Source organism: Magallana gigas, chromosome 9, assembly GCF_963853765.1.
Source record: "Magallana gigas chromosome 9, xbMagGiga1.1, whole genome shotgun sequence".
In the NCBI taxonomy this organism is placed as follows: domain Eukaryota; kingdom Metazoa; phylum Mollusca; class Bivalvia; order Ostreida; family Ostreidae; genus Magallana; species Magallana gigas.
Window position 1 is genome coordinate 17,624,338 of NC_088861.1, and position 12,899 is coordinate 17,637,236.

Here is a 12,899-nt window from a genome sequence, read left to right on the forward strand (position 1 = left end):
ACAATATAATAAATTTGCAACAGCTAACTGACACTGAATCAGATAATACCATGGAGAGGTGTGCTTAAGCCTCATTTCATTATTTGAATCTAGAAAAATGCGATAATTTTCTCTACAAATTTGATCCACAGTGCAATATCTGTATTTATATGAACATTTGATTATTAATAAAGTTTTCCGACAGCAATCACAAGTGACAACACCATCAGGACTTGCAGCAATATGTGGATATTTTGGATTTACCAAAAGACCTGGAATTTTTACATTGTGTTTACAGTGATCAGTTTTACATTGAGTATCATACAATTCTCGTGCTAATGACTCTCTTTCTCTCCCATATAAAATTGCAGGACTTGAAACATCTAACTTTTCTGTTAAAATCTTTTTAACAATAGAGTTGTGGACATTGTTTCCTTTATATTTAACAACATCATGCACAATTGATGCAGTAAATCTGCCTACTCCATACTTAACTCAGTTCACATTTTCACTCTGACCCTCAGTTAAAGGGTCAATCTCCATACATCTGACTTATCTATACTTTCTTGCATAAATTTGACAAATGGCATACTACATTTACTTTGCCTATATGATAAAGCAAGTAATGGTACAGGTTGGGGTTCATTAACATTATTATTATTTGTACAATCTTTGTCTAACACTTCTATCATTTGTGTATCATAATTCTTAATAAGCTCAAAATTTCCATTTCAAAATCATCATCTGTAACATTTTCCTCATGAATAGGATGATAGATATGTGTGTAAGGATAGACCCTATTAATGTCAGATTTACTAATAGCATAAAGTTTTTTGGGCTTCGACTCTCTTCTCGGCTTGTCCCACAAACACTGGACATCTGTACATGTTGCTGTGTTCCTATCGGTATGCCGCTCACTCCACTCAACTAAGCTAAACAGGAGAGCTACGAAGTGTTAACAACCACCGTCATCGCTAAAACAGAGAGCGGGGTAACCTTAAAATTTAAGAATATATATGAGACCAGATTAATACCAGGCTGGTTTTTACCGAAGTGATTACCCATGGTCAGTTCAGTCTCATTGAATGATTCCCAGTGCATAACATATCTTAGTTAAAGTAATTAAATATTTATATATCATATAAATGTAATTTTGATTCATAGAATAATACAACTTCTCAGATTAAAAATTGGATCATTGATAAATCACAGCTTGAATATCTATATGAAACTACGGTTATACATGTAAGTCACTAGCAACCAAATTTTTACTCATATAAAACTTTAATAATAGCCCATCATATGTTAACATTGTAAGCCCTACATTTGAAATGAGTTAATACTCCTTGAGGGCCCTTAAGTGATTACTAAATGAATAAACATACATAATGTACCAGGAATATATATTGATAAACAATGCAAGTTTGAAGGAATAAAAACTACTAGTAATTTTTATAAAAGCTTATTGATCATAAAAATTAGAAAACTATGATAACAGAAACTAACGCTGTACATTCACATCCAGCTGATTTGATGGTGCCATTTCTGTCAGTCATACACCAGACGAGGTATGGCTTTTCACTTTGCGAAGTTTCTCTCAGACACTTAGCTCTAATGTACATATGGTCTTCGGGTAATGCGTGGCACTGAACGGCACTGATATGGTTGCATTTAAACAATCTATACCCCCTCTCTTGTTTGTAACACTTGGTGCGGTCTGCTGTCCACTGGGCATTAGACAATAACTGGACGAAAATATCTGCACAAACTATGTCTGGCATGCATGACAAATCATATGCTCAACTTTTCAAACTTACATCGCACACAAATAGAAAGTTTATCACTCGATCTTTAAGGGCAATCGTATAGCGTTTTTTGAACGAATCGATGGCGTCGTCTTTCTGCGATAAAACCGGTAATTTCATTTCCGATGCTTTAATAGCGAGCTGTCGAAGTTGTGACACATTATAGTCAGTAACAGTGATTCCTCTTGCCAACAGAAATGACCTAAGCTCGGGTTTGAGCATGTTTTTAACATCACTGACAACACTCGATTCTGCCATCTTCATTCGAAGCGTCCTTGGATATTTGTACCCACCGACGCACACTCAACGGTATTAAATGTACCTCCCTTACTAGAGAGCAAGTATCTCGGAACTTGCGTATTAAAAGACAACATTATTTAATGTTAAATATATACCAGGAAGACATTTCAGATACAGATATGTTGAAGTACAGCTGTGTATTGTTGTTGTCTTTATTCTTAAAATGTGGTAAGCGCACACTGATTAACTTTATATTTGAAATGCAAGTATTCTACGTAATGTACGATTTGTTTGTTATTTTGTCTGTCAGTTTAATTAATATTAATTGATTATGAAGTAAAAAAAAGCTAAATTCAAGTATGCTTATATCTTGCACAGTTATTCCTATTCAGGAAACAGTTGAAGAATTGTCCCGAGCCCGATAAACTTTTGTCCGCGGCCGTAGGCTGAGGTCACAATAACTCCACTTCCACTCAACTGTTTCCCTAGAAGGCGTAAAAATATTTCATTATCAAATTAACTATAGTCTGTCCCAAGTTATTGCTTCCATCAATTTTTGATGATTTTTAATAGAAATACACATACCTGTGAAAGAAATACAATTGAAATCGATGAAAGGGAATATATCCAAGATATCTTCATTGAACAATTATCCCTTTTCACTCATTAAATTTCAAAGGAACGAAAACAATTTTCTTATAGAGATTTGTATTTGGAAATGTTAACATCTTTTCTCCATTCGGAATTCACTCGGAATACATCGCGCAATTTTTTAACATTATCATCCGGGCTTTTTAATGGCTGATGCAATGCAAAATCTCCGTAGACTTTAAATTTTTGGATGTGTATTGAAACCTGAAGCGGTAGAGGGGGCGTTTCAAAACAGATAATCTGGACATTGTTCATATTAGTGGATGAACGTAGTTTGAGCACAAAGGTATTTACTATTATTGAAAGATTAAGCAAAAAGTGGTGGAAGCAAAAACTTGGGACATTGTATAGTACATGTACTACTTTTTATCCTTGGAAAAATTGTCACTTGAACTTGAAATAATTACGTGACCAGGGGCCTGTTTCTCAGAAAGGCATACGTTTATGCGTAAGCTTAGTCCGGACTAAATCAGGGACCAAACCTCAAAACCAGACTAAGTTGCGTTTCACAAAAGGCGGAAACTTAGTCGGGACTAAATTTGGGTTTAAACCTACGCGTGCTAATGGGTAGGCGTAAGTTCTTAGTCTGTGCACAAAAATAGCGAGTGTTTTGTTTCTAAGGCAAAATATGCAGAGAATTTTATTTTTTGGTTTGTTTTATGTGTTATTAAAGAAAACATTCACATTTATTTAAATATTTGTACATGTACGTATAACTTAAAAAAATACCTATTGTTCGATAACTATTTCTATTTCTAAATAAATTAAGACTAAATCAATTTGATAAACCTTATTAAACGTATGTAATATACATTACTACTCGTAATGAAATTTACCCAAAGTATGAAGAATGGGTGTACCCCGATAAATGATATAAAAACAATAATTTAAAAGATGCTTTATTTCTAAATTAAACATGTATTCCCCAACAAGCTAGATGTATATAAGTACGAATAGATTATTGATTTTTTAAATCAATACTCAGTAAGCATGAACTAGAATTTAATGTTTCTAATCAAATTTGAGCCTGTTAAAAGAAACTGATTTCAAAATCATGATTAGGAGCAACTCAAAACGTTTACATTTGTAATTTGTCTTTGTGTGTGGTTGTTTGTTCTTTACCTATACATGTATTACTGAAAACTTAACAACACATATGTATTCTCATTTTTATTTTTTTTACTCCTAGCATCTTTACAAAACCGTATGAAAGCTACATGTATTTTGGAATGTTTATAAACTCGCATTTAGATACAATCAATTTTTGTTTGTTAAAATATTGCTTAAAATATGTTTTAGAAGCGTGCAAAGTGTGTATCAATTTTAGATCTTTTGACAAGCGTTTGTCAAGGTTATCGAATATTATAAAATTTCACACGCACACCTTGAATTTTTGGAAATCAAATTCATTAATCTTATTAATTCTAGGATGAAGTGATCAAATTGCGTTCATATTTAACATCGATCGTTATTCTTTTAAAATAGGTATGGGGCACATGTACTATCAATGACCTTCGTGCATATTCATATGCATTGTTTATCTGTACTCATTTAATTGAATTGATCTTTAATTACTTGAATTCATGATAGTTTTGTTTCATAATATTTAAGATGTACGTATATCAAGGTATTTTTTTATTTCGAAGTTGGCGACTTGCAATACAAAAGCGTTGTTTTAGCAGTTTTACAACAGTGTGCATTATTTACAAATTTAACTAGCTTGTATTTGTCATTCTTATTATATATAAACAATTGTATACACCCCCACCCCAATAACCCAAAGCAGATAGGGAAAAAAGTAAAGCTCACATGCACTAAGTCTTGTTAAAACCGCAAAGATGCAAAATGTCTTATCCGGAAGACGATAGGGGATTTTTTAAGATGCTTTTTCCATTAAACTTGTAAAAACCTTTTATTTATAAAACTTTCTTTAAATACGAAGGGTGTTCTTAGAGAACTGATTTTATATCTTTATTTTAATCAAGATACTGTATACAGGGTTATTTTGGTCCCGTGTAATTTCCGTCCTTCTACACTTGCAAACAGTCTCACTCTGTCGTGACTTCGCCCAGTCACAGCTGTTACTTAAGTTACTAAATCTTAGATATTGAAAATCAACATAAATTTGCCCGCTGACAACGAGGGTGAAATGATTGAAAATTAAACAGGGCGAATTATTCCCTGTTTATGGTGTATATTACTTTCAACCCCCCCCCCCCCTACCCCCAGAAAAAAACCAAAACAAAACAATCGATCGATTAAACCAAAAACAGGAAAGGGAGTTGGGGAGACCCAGGCCTCAAATGTTGATAATTCCTGTCTTGTTTATTGTTGACTATTAATATCTTTCAAAACTATTATCATTTGAATCGCAGAAAATCAAGAATCGTTTCCATGTCATTGTCTACATTCTTTCAATATTGGAACAGAGGATGGACAAGGATCATATAATATTATTTATACAGTAGATATTTTCGATTTCAATTGGTTGCTGTTATACTCGTGGTCATATTATTTTCTATAAATAATATTGTGAATTGATAAAAACAGAACCAAGCCTTATCCCAGCATCTGAAAATGTCTAAAGATCTGCAGTGTCTATGAAGCATACTTCTCATTCTGCAGACGTATTGGGGCATATCCACTGTACCTTGTCCCTGTATTCTATAAATATTTGAAGTTTACACGAACAATGAAGTTAATTTCTATGTATTGTTTCGTTCAATTAATATGAAAGATTGTGTCTCAATATCATCTACAATGCATTTAATTGTCACATATATGGTTTCTGAAACCTCTTATATATGCCGCTTTCATATCAACTCTAAAATTTCGTTATGTTAAGAAGTGTATAGGCATTTGTTTAACTTTTATTAATATAAAATATCATGAACAGCTTGAACTATGCACATTCAGTGGTAAAGTATAACATGCGTACTTTCGGGTACTACATGTACTATGAATTGGAAAATTGATCCACCACATATAATCATAGCCTCAAAGCAAAACAAAATACAATATGCGCATGCTTAGTACTCAGCGGAGATGTCTAAGTTTGTCGACATTTAAACCCTAAATTACGCCTCCTTCAGAAACGCAACTTAGACCCGACTTAATATTGGCGTAACGTTGTTAGTCGGTAATTATAACAGTTTGACATTTGGTCATGTGGTCGGGTAGTAGTGAGTCACGTGTTGACCTTTTTTGTGTAGATCACGTGTATAAATCGTGATTTATTAAAACTCAATTTTCACTAAAAATCAAAATTTACAAAAGAATCTAGTCAATTCTTCTCTTAAAACAGCTGTTAACTATACATACGACCTTGCCTTTAGAAATAAATAAATAAAAACTCGTGGATATTTAAGTTTGTCAAACGCAGCATTGATCTTATAAACTATTTCTTCAGTGGACTATTTTTAATTACTTGAGATATGTAAAATAAAAAATAAACACCCAAAAGTTACTGTACATGAATTGATGTCATTTAGTCATATTTACTTGTCCATGCTATCTGAATAGGTAGTAAGTAATGTTAAATAACATGTTAGTTAACAAAAGCCCATTTTTTTTACATGAAAGACAAGACCCCAACAAAAATACTAGGATATACATGCATAGTTTATAATAAGCTCCAAATTAAAATCAAAGTACTGAAGAACTGGCGGGAGTTGATTTTGTCGATGTTTATTTATTTTTAAATCAATGATATGTTATTTTGCATGACAAGTACATGTATACGTAGTTTCTAATTTGAATTACGCATATTTTTATAATATTAATTTTTGAAATTTTTCGACTAGAATGTCGAGAAACCTCCATATGAATCATGTTAAATAATATTTAAAGATAAAATTAATTCAATCAAACTATGTATCAGTAATAGAAATATTTCTCGAAAATTGTATGGATCCAAGCAATTTTGAACTCTAGTCTCGTTCAACCAAACGCTCGGCTGACACCGTAAATCTCCGACAAGGGTTTATGGAGACAGCCGAGCGTCGAGTTGAACGAGACTATATTGAACTCTGGCGAAGGAATACATACGACTACAAAAATATTTAAATTGGTCGTACCATTTAAAATCTGACTATTTTAAGGTATTTGTAAATAAGTTTCCTTGAAAAACAATGCTTTAGCATACATTACATCGAATTCATCAATTATTTTCAAGAACTAAGTCTTGTCAGGAGCAATGATTTGTGCTGATGTCCAAACACTGTTTCACTTTCGGTTTGTCCGAGTGACTGCATAGGAGAGTTGATTAAAAATCAACTCCCAAAAAACAAACAAACAAAAAGAAATTGATCGCATGTGATGAGGAAGTTAATCGATAACATATTCCTACATATCGCAATCAGATAACGTCGGATTTATTGAGCCTGAACTTATAAAAGTAGCAGTGAACCCAGAATGAAATATCTTAAAGGGCTCAGTTACAGGACAATCCGATCTTTGGAGAGACCCCCCCCCCTCCAAAAAAAATCTTTCCCTGCAATTCACGTGTATTAACAAAGAACAGATCGTGTGTTGTTCATTTGGTTTTTGTCGTTGATATTATTGAAAAATTTTATTATCAAAATGATATCAATTAATCAATAAACTTGACTTTTTAAAATAAGATAAAGTGTCTATTTTTTCAAAAGCAATAAATTGCATTCTAAACAATCATTTTCTTAGTCACTTTAAGGTGGTACGGGACACTTCCATGTTATGACGTATTGATTATCGAAATAAACAATAAAACCAAGTGTAATTATATAAGTAGTTTCTCTCTTAATTTTGTCACCTAACAGCGTAGCGCAGTGGACGAGAGGGCTGACTACGAATGTGTAAGTCATGAGTTGAATTCCGCTGGGGGGTTTTACAATTTTTATCCCTTCAAATATTTCTAAAAGCTAATTTTTGGTTAAATATTGTAAAATTTGAAAATTAATGCTAAACCTGTAAAAGTATTTTAATTATAAATTTCTTTAGTCTACATTAATATCAGCAGATGTCCCATACCACCTTACCAAAATTAGTATTAGAGAAGAGATTCATGATTTTTGTGGTTTGTAGGTTCCAAACTCATATTAGAGCCAGAGATGCCTGCGTTTGTCAAGAAAGACCAGACTCTTGAGTTGACATGCCAGTTCAATGAACCAGTAGGACTTTATTCCTTCTACACGATTGACGTCGAAGGGAGAAGAATATCATTAGGTTTCGGCGGAGGGGGTTTCAAAATGTGCTTGACATATACAAATGAAACAATTTTGAAATGTAACTTCGAGGAAAGAATTTGGACAGTCAAGTTAACTTTGCTAAACCCCATACATAACCAGATAATTGGTTGCAGCACATCCATCAACGGAACAATATTGAGCGTCAATACTACAATCTTTGTACAAGGTACAATGTAATATCTAATTGCAACCAACAACCATTTTACATATGTTATGATTTGCTTCATTTTGTAAAACATATTCCCTCTTTATATAACAATCATTTGTTGCATTTAATAATCCCTGGTAAAAGTTATCTCAGATAATAACAGTTGTATCAAAAAAATTAAACGATCAAATTGACGATAAGTGTTTTAATTGCGGTATAGTTGCATGCAATCAATCAATCATACTTTATTTCCTCTGTTAAGAGATATGACAACATACAACTAGCATATGATTATATACAATTTATATATGCACACACATACACACACACACACCCACACCCACACACACACATTACATGTACACATACATGAAAATGAAAACAAGAGAAAAAGTTATTTACAGTGTCCCATAGGGGTAATAGTCTTGAAGTGGATCAGGTAGTAGCGGCAATAAAGGACAATTTTAGACCGTTTTTAAATTACACTGAAAATGGTTATATCCATATTTTCCTTGAAGTAATAATTTGATAAGAGTAATATTGTAATGAAACTGAGAAAACTATCACTAAGGATAAATTATCTTTCCAGTTTCAAGAGCAAACATGAATATTTTCATTCTATTTATAGAGAGTTTATAAATGCATTAAAGAAGTAAAACATTTTTTATTCCTACAGTTCCTGTATCAACACTGACATTATCAACACCTCCGACAACGGTAAGGACATCAAGATCCATCAACATAACTTGTAGAACAAATGACCTTGTTAGACCCGCAGCAAACATCACTTGGTATAAAGGAACCTCTGAAATCTTAATTCAGATAACCACTTTGATACAACCTGACGCTAACGATTTGTATAGGACTGTCTCAGTGCTCCAGTATACGGGTGTGCCAGAGGACAACGGTCAACAGGTGTACTGTAGGGCCAGCAACATCGAAGGAGAACATGTAGAATCTAATAGATACACTCTCAACGTGACGTGTAAATAACGACCCTTTCTCTCTTCGGTTTAATCGAAATAATATTTTTCTCTTCAAAATTCTGTCTTCCCGTTGGTTGCCTCTAAACTGGTTTCGTTCCGTTCTGTTCCGCAAAACACCAATAGCCCTCACTACACAATATTGTATTTAACCGTATTTCCGATTTTATTGATTGGTATGTCAACAATTTTCGCAGCCAAAGAGTTTCACAATCTTACAATCAAGTACATTACACAAAATGTAGCGATTTTGGAGACAATATCAGCAAACTATTAATTAAAATTCTCATCTCAACAAAACCAGCTATACCGTATCTGTTAATGTATTATTACCTGTCAAAACAATGAAGTGAACGGCACCTTTGAACCAAAGACGTATGAAGTAATTGAATAAAATTTAAATATTCAAAGACTAAACTGCAAATTAAAAAGTTCATTGGGATATTCATGAACTTTATTATTCATGTGATCATATCCTTTGAAGCCCGAAGGGCTTCTAAGAAGATCTGATCACGTACAAACCAAGCTCATATCCTAGTTAACTTCTTAACATTCCTGTTTATGACATATTTACGTTTGAAAATGGAAAATTGTTCAGAACTATTCACATAACCTTAATTTTATGTTTATAATAATGCAACATTTACACAATGAGTGCGTGTCGTAATCATTTGGACGTCATTAAAAAGTTCGGATATAATTTTTTTCTATCTTATAGGTTCATATAAGGAAGCATTTTTGCAAATGTTAGTACAGTGGGGCCTCAGATATCCGGACGCCAGATAACCGGACGCTTCAGTTTACGGACGATTTTATTTGGGAACAGATTTTTTATACGTTATTTTGTCCCATTTATCCGGAAGTCCGCGTTCCGGATCCGGACGGTCTGTTTTTACCACAAAACACTGATTTACCACTAATCTTGCTTCATTTAACCGGACGGTAAAATTTGATAATACCTTACTCAGTACAAAAGATTACCCCTGTCAATTAATTTTCACACATTTTTACGTGCTTGACTCTCATGAGTAGCTTGTATAAACGCACTGACCTCCCAAATCACTTTCAAAAATTGGAAAATTGCAAACAACCGTGTTTCACACACATATCACACTTGGACACAAAGAATTTAGCTAGATTCGGCTATCATTATTGTCCGGTTAATATTTCATGCCACAATAATAAAATAAAGCAGAGTTCTTTATATCTAAAAACGTTAATATAATCAGACAACTCTAGCATGTGTTGCTATATGGTATAAAAGGCAAAAAAACCTAGTATCAACACTGGGAGCCATTGTATACAAATACATTATCATTCATGAAAACAATAGACACATTTCAGATATCCGGAAGCTTCACCTATCCGGACGATTGGACATGGGAACGAAAGCGTCCGGATAACTGAGGCTCCACTGTATATAGAATTGAATGTTTCGCTATTCTATAGATTCATATAAGGAAACAAATTTGCAAATCTATAGTACTATATAAAAATAATAGACTCAATTTTTTTGTCTTTAATACCGATAAATCAGAAGAGTACTGTCTTTTGTTTTATATACTTTAAACATCACGGGTACTTGAAGATTACCAATTTGTTTTTATTTCCTCTCAATCAGGCTACGCTAACTAATAATTCACGAATGTTTCTCAAAATATTCCGGAAACCATCTAGATATTTTGAATTTTTCAATCTTGCGCTTGCGCATTACATTCACGCTACGTCACAGAAGGCTCTTTAGTTTACGTTTCCACAATATCACATTTGCATGGATAAACTCAGAAACGACAAAACGTGTAAATTTTCAATGGAAATTTGCTACATGTATATAATGTCATCAAAGAAAATACGGGAGATAACTCTAACACAGTGCATTTACTATAAAAAATCCCGAGAGATCCGAATATCAACATCATGTGTAACTTAATTTGAAGCGAGTAAGAAAGTGTTGAATCCTTCAATAATATGAATTAAATATTTAGATGAAAAGTATTTACAGCCTCAGAATGGTGTGTTATGAATAATTTGACTGTTATTTTAATGCAACTTCATTAATTTTCTCCCAAATCGATTCGGAGCAATTCTGCAATTTTCTGCTACATTACAGGTGTATGGGAGGCATTTTTACTGTGATGCAGGCCTGTCAGATTATTCTAACTAAGTAAAGTGTAATGAAATTAATAGCATTATCGTAGGCTTAAAGCTTGGAAACTTATGTAAATGTCAACAATACGGTGTGTCGATGATTCTATTTCGTAAATGTCCGATATCATATGCAATGTCAACCCGTGCACGCACGGGTCAAAGTCTAGTGTAAATGTAAATATATTTAAATGTGTTAGAATGAGTTCAGCATGGTTAAACAAAGCAAAGAAAAATCAATTCTGTATTCAATTGTTCACTTTTCTTATATATTAGATATTGCAGAGGTACACATACTTCCTATCAGTAGCCTGAACATAGTAGCTGGGACAAAACAGGTTTGGATATATTGTTATGCTCTAAACGCAAACCCGGGAAAAGTATCCTATAAGTGGACGAAGTCAAATTCACTCGTATCTACAGTAGTTTCTTCAGCACAAATGTATGTCATTGAATCAGCTGTGGTAAAGGACACGGGAAACTACACATGTACTGCTATCAACTCTGCTGGAAGCTCTAGTGGAACAGTCGACATCTATGTACAGTGTGAGACTAATGAACATTTCCCATATAACTGTAATACATGTATATAAAATTGGTGTTTTTATACATTGAAAATGAAAGACCTAAAATATATTTGTATGAGTATTTGAAATTAATCGCATAACAAACTAGAAACATTATTGTAGGCTAACTGAAAATTATTCTTGTTTTCTTTTATGGTAGCAAGACCTATGAAACCAAAAATTACACTAGTTGATTGTGACGTCTCTAGTGCCACGATTTTATGGACTGTATCTACATCTCTAAACTTTCGATACACCCCTCCATTTCAACAAGAAACTCTTCAACTCAGCAAACAGAACAACGCATTTTTAAATTGTAGTTATGAAAAAATCGAAACAAACGACAGTTATGCATATATCTATCAAGCAACTGATCTTCATCCTTCTACAGAATACAAATTCAGAATCGTGGCCTCCAATGTACATGGTTCTTCATTCTCAGACAGTCGTGCATGCTACACAGCCGAAAAGCCTTTCATAAGTACATGTAAGATAAGTGGTTAAAACAAACTTAATTTAAACCTTTGCCATTTTTAGCATATAAGAATATAGATAATTATATATTGACCTTTTTTTTAAATGACATCATTACAACCTTCTTCTACTCCTTTGCTTTCTTTTCAGGTAAATCAAAAGATTGTGACAAGGGATTCATTATTGGCGGGTCACTAGGTGGCGCTTTCTTTCAAATTATCCTTAGTGGAGGATCTGTCTGCTTCATATACCTCCAAGTAAAAATGCATTGCTTGCAGTCATTTAATTCTAGTAAATATAACTTAATTATTGATTGAAAGTAATTTAACTTTTTTATCCTTGATAAACTTTTAATTATTGTATCCACATTTCAAAGCAAGGATTATAAAATTGCTAGATATATATCTAAAAAATAGTTTACAAACTAAGCAGTAATATTTAGGAAATTCGACCATAAGGATTGTTATGTAACACTCTGTGATTTTGGTGGCTCCCAGCTATGCGTTGTTTTTAATACAAAATATTAAACATTTTTAGATAAACCGAAAGAAACAACAAACAGGTAAATGTAAATATTAGAAGAGATATTTGATTTGAGAGAGAGAGAGAGAGAGAGAGAGAGAGAGAGAGAGAGAGAGAGAGAGAGAGAGAGAGAGAGAGATTTTATTTCATATTTCCTTTAC

At 33.1% G+C, this 12,899-nt stretch overlaps 1 protein-coding gene and 2 long non-coding RNA genes across 7 annotated transcripts in view; all 3 read left to right on the forward strand.

The window, feature by feature from the left end:
- The window catches only part of LOC117691814 (cell adhesion molecule DSCAM-like), a 42,518-nt gene that overhangs the window by 28,176 nt on the left and 1,443 nt on the right, over positions 1 to 12,899 (forward strand). The window lies entirely within an intron of this gene.
- LOC136271590 (uncharacterized) lies at positions 2,185 to 9,030 on the forward strand. Its single transcript, XR_010709530.1, has 3 exons — positions 2,185 to 2,252; positions 7,737 to 8,066; positions 8,725 to 9,030. It is a non-coding gene; the product is annotated as an uncharacterized lncRNA (long non-coding RNA).
- On the forward strand, positions 10,970 to 12,233 carry LOC136271711 (uncharacterized). The gene is made up of 2 exons (XR_010709659.1): positions 10,970 to 11,722; positions 11,903 to 12,233. It is a non-coding gene; the product is annotated as an uncharacterized lncRNA (long non-coding RNA).